This window comes from Neofelis nebulosa, chromosome 1 (genome assembly GCF_028018385.1).
Source record: "Neofelis nebulosa isolate mNeoNeb1 chromosome 1, mNeoNeb1.pri, whole genome shotgun sequence".
In the NCBI taxonomy this organism is placed as follows: domain Eukaryota; kingdom Metazoa; phylum Chordata; class Mammalia; order Carnivora; family Felidae; genus Neofelis; species Neofelis nebulosa.
In genome coordinates, this window is record NC_080782.1 from 118,193,730 (window position 1) to 118,209,242 (window position 15,513).

General features: G+C 45.8%; 1 protein-coding gene across 13 annotated transcripts in view; it reads left to right on the top strand.

Moving 5' to 3' along the window:
- PPP2R2B (protein phosphatase 2 regulatory subunit Bbeta) overlaps positions 1 to 15,513 on the top strand; it is a 509,802-nt gene that overhangs the window by 482,081 nt on the left and 12,208 nt on the right. The gene's annotated exons all lie outside the window — the stretch shown is intronic.

Below are 15,513 nucleotides of genomic sequence, written 5' to 3' on the forward strand. Positions count from 1 at the left end.
TCGTTGTAGAGCCACTGAAATACAAATGTGTGTTAATACAGCACATGATTGCTTGCACCTAAGGAAGTCATTAAGTAGCAGAAGCATTCCTTGAACAGCACCTGACATATCCTGCATAGTAAATCATGTTCAGTGAATGAATGAATGAGTGAATGAATGAATGAGTGAATGAATGAATGAATGGATGGATGGATGGATGGATGGATGAATAATAGGAGACCTGTTTGTAAAAGACGGCTAGAATGTAGTGTGTGTCACAGGACACTAGTGCTGTGCTTCTGAAGCCAAGTACATAAATGAAGGCATCAGGGTGTTAGAAAATCAAGAGCTAAAACTCAGAATTCTCTCGGTTTTATGCTTTCCTCCTAGAAGTTTTCCTGCAACATTTGTGGTCTGAATAACAGACTGTAGTACAAAATCATGTATTATTTAATACCAAGGTATATATAATAAGCAGCTTTAAGGGTGATAGTAATGTCTTGTGATGTTCTGACTTTTGTGTCCTGATCAGACCTTAAGAGCTCTGTTCTCAAAGTTCAGGGAAAGAAGTGATTGCTTCTGCATCAGCCGTCCAGAAGGAGATGGGGGGGCAAGGTGTCAGTGGGACGGAGAAGAGGGGACAGGGAGTAGAAGAGGAAGCAGTAGACCAGAGTGGCCACCCAAAAGCTTTCTGACATTGGGTTCCCAGCTCTGTTGAAGTTCCTGAAGGTAAACCATAAAGACTAGTTATAGGTATTGGTGAGACTCTTGTGGTTTGGAAACCGGGCTTTAATGAGGATAGAGAGGGGCGCCTGGGTGGCTCAGTCGGTTGGGCGGCCAACTTCAGCTCAGGTCATGATCTCGCGGTCCGTGAGTTCGAGCCCCGCGTCGGGCTCTGTGCTGACAGCTCAGGGCCTGGAGCCTGTTTCGGATTCTGTGTCTCCCTCTCTCTGACCCTCCCCCATTCATGCTCTGTCTCTCTCTATCTCAAAAATAAATAAACGCTAAAAAAAATTTTAATGAGGATAGAGAGAGGATGTCAACTACAGTGATCAACAGCGTTGGCTCTAGGGTCAGTCAAACCTGGTGTGGATAATGTGCACCTAACTTCTGGCACTTTACCTCTGTAAGCCTCGGTGTCTCCCTCCACAAATGGGGACAATACTGGAGCCTGCATTATATGACTGTGATGAGGGTGTAGTGAGATAAAGCCTGGCCCACAGAAAGCACTCAGTATTTATTAGTATTTTGTTCTTATCCCAACAATCCATGAGCTGAGACTTATAGTTGAGAAAATAGAGACTCAAAAACAGCAAATAATTTATGCAAAGTCAAAGGTCTAGTCATAGGTAAAACCTAGATTCAAACCAGGTCTGCAGCCTGTGGCTGAAGTTGTTGAGAAAGGATGCCTAGAAATACTTCCCACCGTTGCCTCACCAGGCCAGAGGGGGTGGTGGCTCGGTAAGCCGGGTCCTGGAACAGCAGGGAAGGGCTCGGGCATTCCACTGGCAAGGTCTGGCTTTTAGGAAATGAACCTTACCAGGCTACCATGCTTCCTGCGCACCTACTGAGCGGGCGCCTAGAGTGCCCTGCAGGGAAGAGCGTGAGTAACCGTGAAGACATCACTTAGGTTTTGGCCAAATTCAAAATGAGAACAGGATACAGAGTGTCCCTCATTCCCCATGTCCAAGTCATTAAGCAAAAGTGCTTGCTGAGGGTCACAGCCTTTATTTTCTACAGTGATAGCAAAACGTGTTCTCTCTTTGCATCAGAGCACAGAGGCTTCGAGGTCCTGGAGGCTCCTTGGAGGGGAGGGGGAGCCCATGTGGTGATAGTATGTGCGAGGAATAGGAGAGCAGGGTGGCTGGCAGGTAAAGATGTGCTCAGCAAATCTGGTGACTCTTCTCCACATTACCCCTAGCGTTCTGCGTTAGGTCTATAAAGAGACAGCTCCACTCTGGTTAATGCTCTGTGATTGGTGAGAGCACACAGTGATTGGTTAGACCGTTCTGAGTCATTTTAACGGACCCTGTGCTCTGCTGTCCATCGTCTGCAGATTGAAGGGTTGCCCTTTCTCATCATGGGACCAGAGAACAGTAGTAGTCTGGACCAATAGTGGCCCAGAGAGGTGAGGCTGGGTTTATAGTCTAGCTGTGCCTCTGTGTGGCGGCAGACAATGGTCAGAGCCTCATTTCTTCTTCTGGAAAACAGAAATGTCATGAGAATGGAATGGACTATCTACTTATGTAGAGTTTAGCACAGGGCCTGGCAGATGTACTCCAACACAGCAGCTGTTAGTACACCATATATGCATGCTCCAGGAACATTCAAGACACGGGTCCAACTGTCAGCGGGTTGGGAACATTGTTTTTGTGTAGAAAGCGGTGCTGGGAACACAGGCGTGGCACTGGAGCTGTGAGAACACCATGAAGCAATAACCAGCCTGCTTCCAGGTTTCTCTCCATGTGTTGCTTGGCCCATGTCCGGCTGGACTGCCCTGCTCAGCCGTGAACCCCTCTCCTTGCTCTGCAAGGAGATTACTGTCAGCAGGGAGCCGCCCCTCTCTCCCTCTCCGTGTTGATGCCTCTTATTGCAGTGATTATGTATCCAGCCTGGAAAATGGTGACATCTTGGGAATGCAGCCCTGGCGTCTGTGGTGCCATGACAACCAGCTGCCCAGCAGTCACCCCTAATAACGACCACACACCACACATTCACAGTCCCTTCCACTTGGGCGGAGGCTCCCCGGGGAGCACAAGCTTCTCTCAGAGCAGCTGCACCAAGACTCCTGCTGGGAACAAATTTTGAAAGAGAAAGAGAGAGGGAGAGAGAATCAGGGAGATAAGAAGTCTCTAACCTGTCATGTATGGAGTGGGCCCAGGGGCCTGCGGAAACAGCCATTTTGTTCCGGGAGCCCAGTGGCTAGAGGACCTGTACTTCCACAGTGGGAGGCATAAGGACCCGCCGGTGCCTTTGCCATTCACCCAGTATAACCCGGAGAGGTTATACTGGAGGGGAAAAAACAAATATAAGCACTTGAAAAGCCAGGCCTCGCTATTAGCAGATTTCTTCATTAGGCTCCTGTCGAGACATCCACTGCCAAGTTGTCATCTTGTCTGGATGGGAGCCGCCTCCTTTTACTGCTGCGGGCTGGAGAGAATGTGCTCAGAAATCTCCGATCGACATCTTTCCAGAATGACAGTTCTCAGAAAGGCACCAGCCCCACTTGGCTAATAAGTGATTAATCCTCACAAAGGAAGGACAAACAGGCCCAATTAATAAACTTGTCTGTGGATGTTATCCCAAATTCAGCCTTTAGATTGGCAGGTACGCCCTCAGCCAAACACAGGTTCTCATCTCCCCTCTCTTTAGATCACAGATTCCAGCTGAGGCCCCTTATGATAAATGCCTAACCCCAGAGCTAATGAGGCTCTAAGATGCTGTCCTTACTCAGGGAGCACGTGGTCCCAGTCTCTCTGGCCCCCGATTTCTCAGCTGGGAGATGCAGACCATTCTCACCCTGGACAGTGCCTGGCGGGTACCACATCTGCCATCAGTACTGCTCCCCTTCTGTGGGACCTGCCCCTCCTCCCCTGCTCCCACACTAGGACTGCTTAGCTCCTTGTGAATCCTGAACAAATATGTATGTTTTTTAAATAACAGGAAAATAGAAAGGGTGGCCAAAATACCCAGTAAGAGGAAGGAAAGTACATAGTGGGCTGAAGTGGTCAAAGAAGGTTTCTTGGAAGAGACAGTGAGCCCTGAAGGTGGAAAAGGAAGCACGGGAGGGGCAGCGAGAGGTGGTATTCTGGACTGGATGTATTCCTTCAGAATTCATATGTTGAAATCCTAACCCCCAATGTGAAAGTGGCGCCCTTAGCAGGTAATTACATCCCAAGGATAGAGCCCACACATAGGGTTTCATGCCCTGATAAATGAGCCCGCCCCCAGAGAGCTCTGTCACCCTCTCTGTCATATGGATACAACAAGACCGTGGTTAGCTGCAACCCAAAAGGGGGCCCTCACCAGAGCCTGATCTGGGTGGCACCTTATTCTCAAATTTGCAGCCTCTAGAACTGTGAGCACGTGGGGACATCTGGGTGTTAGTGGGTTGAGCATATGACTCTTGATTTTGATTCAGGTCATGATCCCCAGGTCATGGGATCAAGCCCCGCATCAGACTCCTGGTTGAGTGTGAAGCCTGCTTAAGATTCTAAGATTCTCTTTCTCTTTCCCTCCACCGCTCTCCCCCGCTCGCACACTCTCACTCTCTCCTTAAAAAAAAAAAAAAGGAACTATGAGCACTTTGTGTTATTAATAAGCCTCCCATCTATTCTATTCTGCAGAAGCAGTCCACGCTAAGTCAGAGAGGGGTGAGCTTGCATCAAATGCTAGCACCTGCTGAATGTTCCATAAACATTGGTCATCGTTATTACAGCATGTAAACCACAGACCACAAGCCACAACCCATGTGGCTGAAATGTGAATTTTGTTTGACCACACACTCCAATTTTTTAATTCGTTGCTAACATTGAAACATCTGGATTCTTCAGAAAAATCTGGACTTTACAAATGAGATGGTCTGACTCTGCTGGACCCACATTCCCACATGGCAGCCATTGACTGGAGCTGAGTGGAAGCGGCCCTCTTTATAGGTCATGGACACTATAGTTTGCCACAGTCCCTGCCACTTCTTGTTGTAAGCCCATACATGCTTCATCTGTATCACTGTGTGCCTGGCCACTGGAGGGAGGCGCTCTCTGACTTCAGTGCAAATGATGAGTAGGCCAGTGAGGCCACTGTGGAGTATTTGAACAGAAGAGAAAGGGTCAGTAACATTACAGTGCCGATCTCAGGCTTGATACGAGGGGCCCTGAATGCCAGGCAGAAGAGGCGGGACTACTGGCTAGTGGCAGTGGGGAGTCACTGTAGGTGTCTTGCAGTGAGGGGGCATTGCTTTGGGAAGAACTATCCAGCACTCAGTGGGACCACATGTAGTCTCATGTTCTGCTAAATCCTCATGGAGTCTGGGCCACCTGGCTTGCTATCTTGGCAGCTGCTGTGTTCTGGTTTCCCTGGACTGTGTCAGCCTGTGGGTACAGCAGCAGCAGGGCAGTGGCAGAAACGCAGGGAGGAGACGGTGGCTGAGCCGTGGCGGCTCACCAGCTCCTTGAAAGCAGCAAACCCATCACCACCCGTGCTGGCTTGCTTGCTAGGCCAGCTCTGGAGGAGCAGCTGCTGAAAAGGAGTGGGCATCTCAGGGACCCACAGGGAGAGAGAAAGAGCTGCCACCAGGCCCAGGGACATCACACCAGCTTCCCAGAGATGGGTTGGGCAAGAGAGCACGCACAGTCTGTCCCCTTCCACTGTTGATAATTTGAGGAAAGTGGAGTGTCAATTTCCTATTGCCCCCGTAACAAATTACCACAAACGTAGTAAATGTAGTGACCTCCAGCAATATAGACTTATAGTTCTGAAGGTCACAAGTCCAAAATGTGTCTCACTGAGCTAACATCAAGGTGTCTGCAGGGCTGTGTTGTGTTCTGGAGGCTGGGGGCGGGGCAGGGGGGGTGGGAATCTGTTCTCTTGCCTCTTCCCGATTCTAGAGGCAGCCCCCATCCCGTGGCTCCCGGCCCCTTTCCTCCAGTTTCTGAGCCAGAGTTGGTGGCAGAGACTTTGTTCTATTGCATCCCTCTGACACGGACTTTCCTGCCTTTTCTTTCCCTTATAAGGACCCTTGGTCGTTACACAGGGTGCAACCAGATAATCTAGCATATTCTCCCCTAGCTTAACGTCAGGTAATGATCCACCTGAATTCCCTTTGGCCCTGTAAGATAGTCACAGCTTCCAGGAATTAGGGTGTGGACATCTTTGGCTCAGGGAGCCTTTTCTTCCTACCACAGAGCAACAAGCACCTTTTTTTTCTTTAATAAAAAGCTCTCAGGCATGATAAGGGAGGGAGCCCCTCCTTGTTGAAGAAAGAACCAAAGAGCACAGGGTCCTCATCTCTCTTGCCCCCTAACCCGTGCACCTGTCAAAGTGCCTTATACCTATTGGCACTCAGTGCACATTGGTTGAATAGTGTGTGATGCTAGTATTTGTTGACTTCTGGCCGTGTGCCAGGCACTACTGTAGATGCCCTGCCAGCTTCTCTCCTTTTTGATTCTTAAAATAATATCTGCATTTTATTTTTTAATGCTTATTTTTAAGAGAGAGAGCGAGAGTGAGGAGGAAGGGATGGGGAGGTGGACGGAGGATCTGAAGTAGGCCCCCAGCTGACAGCACAGAGCTTGATGCAAGGCTCAAACCCATGAACCGTGAGATCACAACCTGAGGTAAAATCAAGAACCTGACATTTAACCGACTGAGCCACCCAGGCGCCCCAGCAGCTGCATCTTAAGGAATCTGAGTCTCAGAAAGTTACAGAAAATCAGAAAAGACAGTGTGGCCTATATGGGTTCTAGCCCAAATATGTCTGACTCCAAAGCCTATCTGCTTCTCCATTACCAGCCTGGCAGACAGACCTGAAGAAAGCAATTTGCATTTACTAAGCCATGATCTGATCCTGCAGGCTTTCCACATGATGTCTCTCTGCCAGTAGGAGTCCTCATAGCCCACTATCCCCCTGAAATGCACTTGTTCCTGCTGATCCCCCTATCTAGCCTAGGAGCACCACCCATCCGCTCAGTGTCTTACAAGGGTCAGCAGGCTATGGTCTCCAGGCCAAATCTGGCCCACCCCATTTTGTTCAACTCTAGCGAAGAGTGAGGATTTTGCATCTTTAAATGGTCAAGTGAAAAAGAACCATACTGTTTTATGACCTGTGAAAATTCGATGAGGGGCGCCTGAGTGGCTCTGCTGGTTAAAGTGTCCGACTCCTGTTAATGGCTCAGGTCATGATCCCACAGTCATGGGATCGAGCCTCATGTCGGGCTCTGTGCTAACAGCCCAGAGCCTGCTTAGGATTCTCTCTCCCTCTCTCTCTGCCCCTCCCCCATTTGTGTGTGTGTGCACGTGTGCTCTCTCTCTCTCTCTCAAAATAATTTTTTTTTTAAATTAGATGAAATTGAAATTTCAGTATCCATGAAGAGAGCTTTATGGGAATACACGGTCATCTGTTTACATACGGTGTGTGCTTTCACACCATAGTGGCTGTCACAGTGACCAAATGGCCCTGAAAGCCTGAAATAGCTGCTATCTAGCCCTTTACAGGGGAGGTTTGTTGACCTCTGAGATACCTAGTACCTACTGATCCCTCAAGCTTCAGGCTGTTATTGAGCCTTCCCTGATCACACCAGCCAGATCAGATCCCACCAGACTGTCTCATTTCTCCTCCCTACAAAAAAAACAACTTTTTTGACAAAACAACAATTTTGTTGTTGATAAAACAATTTTGACAAGTTATTGCTTAACTCTGTATGATTATTTATTAGGAGATCTTTTTGTGAAATATCATACATGCTTAAGTATTTTGAAAAGTTACGCAAAAGTCAGGAACCAATGTAATTCCTTCTAGATTTATCGCTCAGTCTCCATGATGCTGTGCCTTGTGTTGCTACAGTGTTCACTGTTGAACAATTATTTGTAGAATGAAGGCCTATATAAAAAGCAAATTGCTAGGGGTGTCTGGGTGGCTCAGGAAGTTAAGCTTCTGAATGTGGCCCAGGTCATGATCTCACAGTCCGTAAGTTTGAGCCCCGCATTGGGCTCTGTGCTGACAGCTCAGAGCCTGAAACCTGCTTCGGATTCTGTCTCCCTCTCTCTGTCCCCCTCCCCTGCTCACTTGTCTCTCTCCCTCTCTCTCAGAAACAAGTAAATATTAAAAAGATTTAATAAAAAAAAACATTTAGAGAAAACGTGATACACACAGAAATATTTTTTTAAGAACAGCAAATTGCTAAGGGTAACTAACTGGGCATCACTTTTTGCCAATTCAGACTCCTCCGAGTCTTAATATGATCCCATTTCCCATTATGCAGCCCATGTCTGGGGACTGGGTCATTAGGCCCGAGATAGTATAGTAGCCACTAGTTAAATCTTACACTTCTCTCACTGGCCTCAGCTGGATGAAGGCCAGCATTATCAGGCCATGGGAGTTCCAACCCTCCATGGGAAAATTATTGGCCGTTTCTCTCTTTGGGAAAAATTATTGGATGTGTCTTCTGTATAGTAAAAATTACTGCCTTGCATCTCAATTTCCAAGCCTTTTCTCTCCGGGGGCAAAACTGTTGCCTGCATATCTCTGAAGGAAAATTGCCATCTGCCTCACTCTGTAGTTGTGTCCCCATTATGGGGAAATTGTCAGCCATGTCTCCAAACACAGAAGCATGCCAGCTGCACTTCTCCACAGAAGAAATGTCAGCAGAAGTGAGCAATTTAAAACCCTGTGCGTGATTTTGAGTCTGTGCCCTTCTCGTCATGAACAGACCTTCATGTCTGCCTGCCTTGTTTCCTTTATTCTCCCTCTCCTCTGTCTGAATCATCCACACCCAGGTCGCAGTGAAGTCTAGCACCAAATCCCAGCCACCTGTACCGAGGAAGGTGTGTTCCAAGTGATAACCCAGAGACAAGCTATTGTGTGCCTGGGTTCCAGTACAGTTAGAAGACTTAGAAATCGATTTCACAACTGGTAGCACTTATAATCTGACCCTAGTGGAAAAACACTCCTTTAATACCACGTCCGCCCTAAGCACCACCTGCTTGTTCCCTGCCGTCTTCCGTGTGATTCTGGGCCCAGGCATGACACTAAATGCTCCAGGAAAGATCCATCTCATCTGTCCCACAGCCACCCTATAAGGTAGCTAGCCACTCCTCTCATCTCCATGTGACAGCTAAGGAGTATGAAGCTTGGAAGAAGGCAGGTCACTTGTCCAAGGCTTCACGACTTATAAGTCACAGAGCTGGACTTTATTCTAGGCCTGCCAAGCCTGGAACCACCTGTGGCCTCAGCCCCCACACCATGGCCGTAAGCTCCTGTGCAGTGTCTACTGTGAGGGCCAGTGCATGGAGCCACATGCAGGAACCACCTTTTCAAATTGGTTTCCCTCCAGCCTCTCTTCTCTTGTCCCCAGAGCCCACCACGGGCATGTGACATGCTTCCCGCTTGGTTTTGTCCCTGTTGTAACATAGGTGGTCTTAGCTTTAGGTTCCTCCGAACTCAGCAGTTTTCTTAATTCTTTCCCTGTTTTGTTATGTCACCTCTTCCCCAGGATTCTGATACTGGCTTAGGTTACCCTGTCATCTGAGTTCTGTCAGGTGAACAGCACTGAGCTATGCACCATGAAGAATAATACTCTTCGTCCCATGCAGACATATTCATATCTGCACATGTTATAATACAAAATTCTTTCTGCACCGGACACCTCATGCAGCCTATAGAACTCAAAAGAAGTGTCAGTTGCTTTTGCCTAGAGCATTGCAGTTCCCCAGAGGAACTCTGTACTAGAAAAACTCTGGACTGCAAGGGATTTGTTCAAGAAAAAAAAAAAAAAAAAAACAGTGGGGAGGGAGACGGTGTGATCCAGTAAGATCTAAAGGCAGGACAAAGCAGTGATTCTCAACCAGGAGCAGTCATGCCAGCCCAGGCCATAGTTGACAGCATCTGAAGACTTTTTGGTTGTCCCACCCAGGGCTTGGAGACTTAGTGGGCAGAGGCCAGGGACGTTGCTAAACATCCCTCAGTGCCCCAACAACAGAGAATTATCTGTCCAAAATTCAATAGTGAAAAAGTTGAGAAACCTGGATTCCTAAAGAATCATACATTTTTCTCTGCCTGCAGGACTTCTCAGCACCTTTAATAGGCTAATTATAATGTCAACCCCCAAAACTGAATAGGAGCTTCCCAGGCTCTTTTGACCTTAGAATCTAGAATCCCTGACATATTCCTGAGTGCCCTGCTGAAGTCACCTTGAGAAGGCTAGTCTAGAATACTGGGAATTGGGAGAGGAAAATTAAAAGACAAGATCACTGGAATTCATAGATCTTACCATCTGAGAGGTGGGAGGCACATGGTAGACAATCCTGACTCACATTACAGACAAGAAAATAGTTCCACAGAGCTGAGAGTGGTCCAGCCATTGAAATCAGAGGCAGATCAGAGGTTAAAAGCATAGCCTGGGAACAGACCAAGTGAAAATCCTTGTCTTGCCTCCTACCAACAGTAGGATCCATGCCTGAGTTGACTGACCAGACTGATTGTCCAAAAGGGAAATACCACCTGTGAATACTAAGTAGGTTAATATATGCAAAGCACCCAGTGTAACAGAGAGTAGGTATTAGGAGCGGCTAATTTGTGTCCAGCCTGGATTCCAACAGTATCCTCCCCTCCCAGGCTGATGTCCTTTCCAGCATCCCATGATGGTTTGATGGGTACCTGAGGAAATAAGGAGGAGCCGAGGCACAGAAGTGGGAGCTCACATGGGCATATGGAACATTAGAGAGCCCATCAGAGAGAACATTAGAGAGAAATGATATTGACAGAATGAGGGAAGGCCTGATTGTGGAGACAGTGTAATAGTAAAGCCTGTATCTACTGCTCTCTAGCTGTGTGATCCTGAGCAAGCTACTCAGCCTATCCTGGTCTATCTCATCAATAAGGATAGGGAGAATATCTCCCTGAAAAGTTTGAGCAGTAAATGGGATAAGGTGTGCAAAGCATGAGGACCAAGAAATGATAGATGTCATTACTGTTGGCAGTTGTCATTGGGGTCTCTGACACACTAGCTCCCTGTTGGCAAATCTGACACTTGCCCAGTGCCTCAGTCTGGACTATTAGGATTGTCATCAAAAGTGTTTCCTCACCAAGGGAGCAAAGTTCTTCTCTCCATCACAGGTCTCTTCTTTCCTGCTCCTGATGTCTTTGTGTTTTAGAAGCTAGTTGGAAACCATGTAGGTCAGCAGAATTTTTTTTTTTTTTTTTTAGACAGAGAAAGCACTAGTAGGATTAGGGGGAGGGGGGATAGAATCGCAAGCAGGTTCCACTCTCAGCTTGGAGCCTGAAGCGGGGCTGGATCCCATGATCCTGAAATGATGACCTGAGCTGAAATCAAGAATTGGATGCTCATTGAGGAGGGCACTTGTTGGGATGAGCGCTGGGGTTGTATGTAAGCCAATTTGACAATAAATTATATTAAAAAAAATAAAAAATAAAAAAAGAATTGGATGCTCAACTGACTGAGCACCTAGGCGCCCCCAGGTCAGCAGGACGTTTAATGCCAAGCCAGAGGTTACCAAGAGAAATACTCAAGCACTGGATCCTTTTGCATCATGTGTTTAGTAAATTACATGGACCACACAGTGATGTTCCGTTTGTATTCCACTAGCTCCTTTCTTTCCCTCTGATAATGCAGTAAAATCTCACTTATTCATGTCTATAACTAAATTTGTGTGATTGTTTAATATGTGTTTCTTCCTCTGGCCTGTGAGTTCCATGAGAGTAGGACTGGATCTATCTTGTTCCTTGTGTCCTTGGTATGTAGTACAGGGCCTGGCCTGTGTTCATCCAACAACACATGGTTTTTATTTGTATGTTCTAGGTAATGTACTCAGTACTCTGCACATGTGTCATTGCATATCAAAGACACTTAAGTAGCTGACAAGTAATTGTTCAGGGTGAATTAGTGAAAACCTTGAATTACAGATGACTTCCTATGCAATTTATTTTTTCATACTTTTCAAGGAATTGAAACAAATTTGAGGTGAATAAAGCATTGCTTTGATAGGTTCCTTTCAGGACCTGTTGAATTAATAAGTATAATTTTCCTGTAAGACTTAAAATGAGTTGTCAATATCCATTCATCTAACGTATTTACTGATTATGTCCTAGGTTTCAAGGAATATGGCAGGACAAAACAGACAAAACTCCCTCCCCTCATAGACCTTACGTATTAGGAGACACAAAATATATTAAAGGCCAATGCATATAAACTGCAGGAATGGGGCAGTGGGAGGAGGGGTTGCCTCACTGCTGACAGGCTACAGACATTAGAATTCATGGGTGAGGAGTGCCTGGGTGGCTCAGTTGATTAAGCATCTGACTTCACCTCAGGTCATGATTTTGCAGTTCTTGAGTTTGAGCCCTGCTTCAGGCTCACTGCTGTCAGCACAGAGATCCTCTCTGTCCCTCTCTCTGCTCCTCCCCCACCTGTGCTGATCTCTCAAAATAAACTTTAAAAAAATAATAATGCAAGGGCTAGAGCTGGCCTGAAGGTCTGGGCTTCTTGTGGTGTAGACATCTACACAGGGTCATACAAAGTCCTGAGGTCCCCAACCTATGCTTGCGGATGATGGTGTAAGGCTTGAACCCATGAGCCCGTTGTGTAGAAACTGTGTTTCATAAATATTGGGAATGAGTTTTTTCTTTTGAGGACTTTGGCTTTATAAAAAGGATAGAATAGGACCAAGCATCATTAAGAGCCCCTCCACTCACTGTCCTCTAGTTAATACACAATTTAAAATATTTAGCGTCATCATTAGTGGGAAAAGAGCCTTTCTGCTTGGTGATTCGGTGATTCTATGTAGATTCTACCCTGATTACCTTCTTACAGCTACTAAAATAAGGCCTTGTACATGACACTAGGCAGAATTGATTCATGGTTAAGAACAAGGACTTGAAAGTCAGCGAGATCTGAGTGCAAAGTGCAGCTGTACCTCAGTCTAGCTGTATTGTCCCCTGGTGATACAAACTCTCTCTGCCTTAGTTGTTCACATCTGTAAAAGAAACAATTATTGTTTCTATGTCAGAGAACTAGTGTGAGGATTAAATGAGATAAAGCATATAAAGCACAGGGCCTGGAACGTAGTAAGCTCCCTGTCAGCAGTAATTATCAGTACTATTCAGTGTTGCTGCTGAATGAATGAAAGTAAGTCATCAACTTGGTATTAAGACTTGGATATGCGGGCACCTGGGTGGCTCAGTCAGTTAAGCATCGGACTTCAGCTCAGGTCATGATCTCACAGTCTGTGAGTTCAAGCCCCCCCGTCATGTTCTGTGCTGACAGCTCAGGGCCTGGAGCCTGCTTCGGATTCTGTGTCTTCCTCTCTCTCTCTGCCCCTCCCCTGCTCATGCTCTGTCTCTCTCCATCTCAAAAATGAATAAAAAGATTAAAAAAAATTGAGATTTGGATATGCATACACATGGTATAAGGTGCCAAGTGCTATGCTGGCCATTACATTACCTATAGCCTGCCCTCTGTGTCGTACATAAGAATGGGTAGTGGGCTGATGAAAGAATTGTCGTCTTTCATCTCACCTCCATCTTCTGGGGCTGTCATTTTCGGGCCTTACAAGGTTGCTACAGTGGCATCCCAGTAGGCCACATGTGTGGAGAACAGATTGCTAGGTATAACCTTGTAAACATTCTTTATGCCATTTAAATAGCCCACAAGTTCTGTAGTCCTCAGTCCCAGAGTCTCAGTCTCAAATAAAATATGATTGGCTGATGGAGAAGCAGGGCATGCTAATGAGGATAAAAATAGCTCCTGACATTTATTGAGAACCTACAATGTGTCAATCATATGTTCCGAGCAATATGCATCCCCCTTCTGCAGCTGGGAAAACTGAATCTCGGCGTAGTAAATAAAATGTGAACAGCTGGTAAGTGACAGAGGCAGAAATTGATGGACTCCAGAGTAGGTCCGCTTATCCCTTCCCATTGACTGCAGGTGCATCAGGTGGAGATGACCAAGCCTCGGGGCTCCTGCTTGTCTATTGAGATGTTGGCATGGAGCTTGCCTGACGTTTCTAAGTGCCCAGTCCTAATGAGATTCCCTTGAAGGGAAACTAATGTGAAAATCTAGTTTTCAAGGCCAGGGGCCTTCATTAATGCTTGATCAAAATCCGAGAGGTTTTTCCGTTTCACTGGCTTAATTCTCAAGTTCAGTTCTGATTGATGAGGGTTTTTTTGTTGTTCTCTTACATGGTTAGGTGAAAATTACGATTTTGGTTTGGCTGTTCCAACAAGGTTTGAAAGAGAACTCATTGTAGTCGTGGGTTTTCTACATACAATTGGATACTGACTCTGTGTAGAGCAGGAAGGAGAAGTCTCTGGAGGATATGTTAGCGAAGTAACCTGCAGGCTGGTGTTTGGTTCAGCCTAAGATTGTGATACAAACACTTAAGTGAAACCATACTCAGTTGCCATTATTTTAGGTTAAAAATAAGTATGGGCAAATGTCTGTAACTGTGCATCATACATGCTGAGCACACAGATGGCAAAGAATTCATTCATTTATCTAACTTTGGTTCTAATCAAGCAACACATGTTTATTGAACATTTGTGCCCAAGTCTTTAAGTACAAAGAAAAACCAAAAAGAAGCTCGCACTGCAATTGCAGTAAGACAAACATGCAAAGTGTTAAATAGCAATGTGAGAGCAGCAGAGGTCTTGTTAAGTAAGTGGGCCAGACCAAATGTGGGGGGCTTCCGTGAAAAAAATCATTTAAGGCAAAGATGGTATGCGAAGGATGAGGCGTAAGAGCCCAGAGGGATTTCAGTCTGTGAAGACAGAACAATCAGGCCTAGAAATGGGAACACTCAAAATATACCTAAGCTATGTTCTATATATTCCATTTGAACCAGAGAAGTTCAAAATCAAGATCGACATGTTACAACAATTTTTGATGGGCTCTGTTGTCCAACTGAGGGGCTGTGCCTTTATTCGTGTAAGTGGAAATCAGCTGAAGCTACTGAGTAAGAAGTGCCTGGATAGCAGAGCAAAGGGACAATATACACAAAAGACAAGACTGAGGCTCAGCAAAGCAACACTATTAAAAACCATGACCGAAGAGATAGGAAAATAAATGTCCACACAAAAGCTTATGCATGAATGTTCATAGCAGCATTATGTGTAATAGCCAAAAAGTAGACACCCAAGTGTTTATCAACTGATAAATGGATAAACCAAATCTGGAATATCCATACACTGAGTTATTATTCACCCATCAAAAGGAATGAAGTGCTGATATCCACTAGAGCATGGATGAACCTTGCAAACAGTTTACTAAAGGAGAAAGTAGTCACAGGAAAACCCTACATTGTATAATTCCATTTATGGGAAATTTCCAGATTAGGTAATTTCATACAACCATAAAACAGATGAGTCATTTCCTAGGGCTGCAGGAGGAGGGAAGCAGAAGTAACTGCAAATGGGTATGGAATTTTTGAGGGTTAGTTGATGAAAAGTTTGAAATTTAGATTGTTGCAATGCTTATACAAGTATGTGATTATACGGACAAAAACAATGAACTATAAACTTCAAATGAGGAAATTGTACACTATGTAATTTTATATCTAAAAAAAAAAACCCATAAACACATTTTTAGGCATCTCAGATGACGCCAAGTTTTGATATGAGAGGTGACCCACAAAGACCAGGGGAATTGTGTAACAGAGGTAGATCCATAGACCTGGAGCTTGGAAATGCTCAGAGCTAGATCCATCAATGTACAGGCCCATGTGAGTCCTTCCGTGAGAAGGAAAATACAGAAACCAGTAATCACTTTCTGCTTCCAGGGAGATGACGGTTCTCTATTAGTA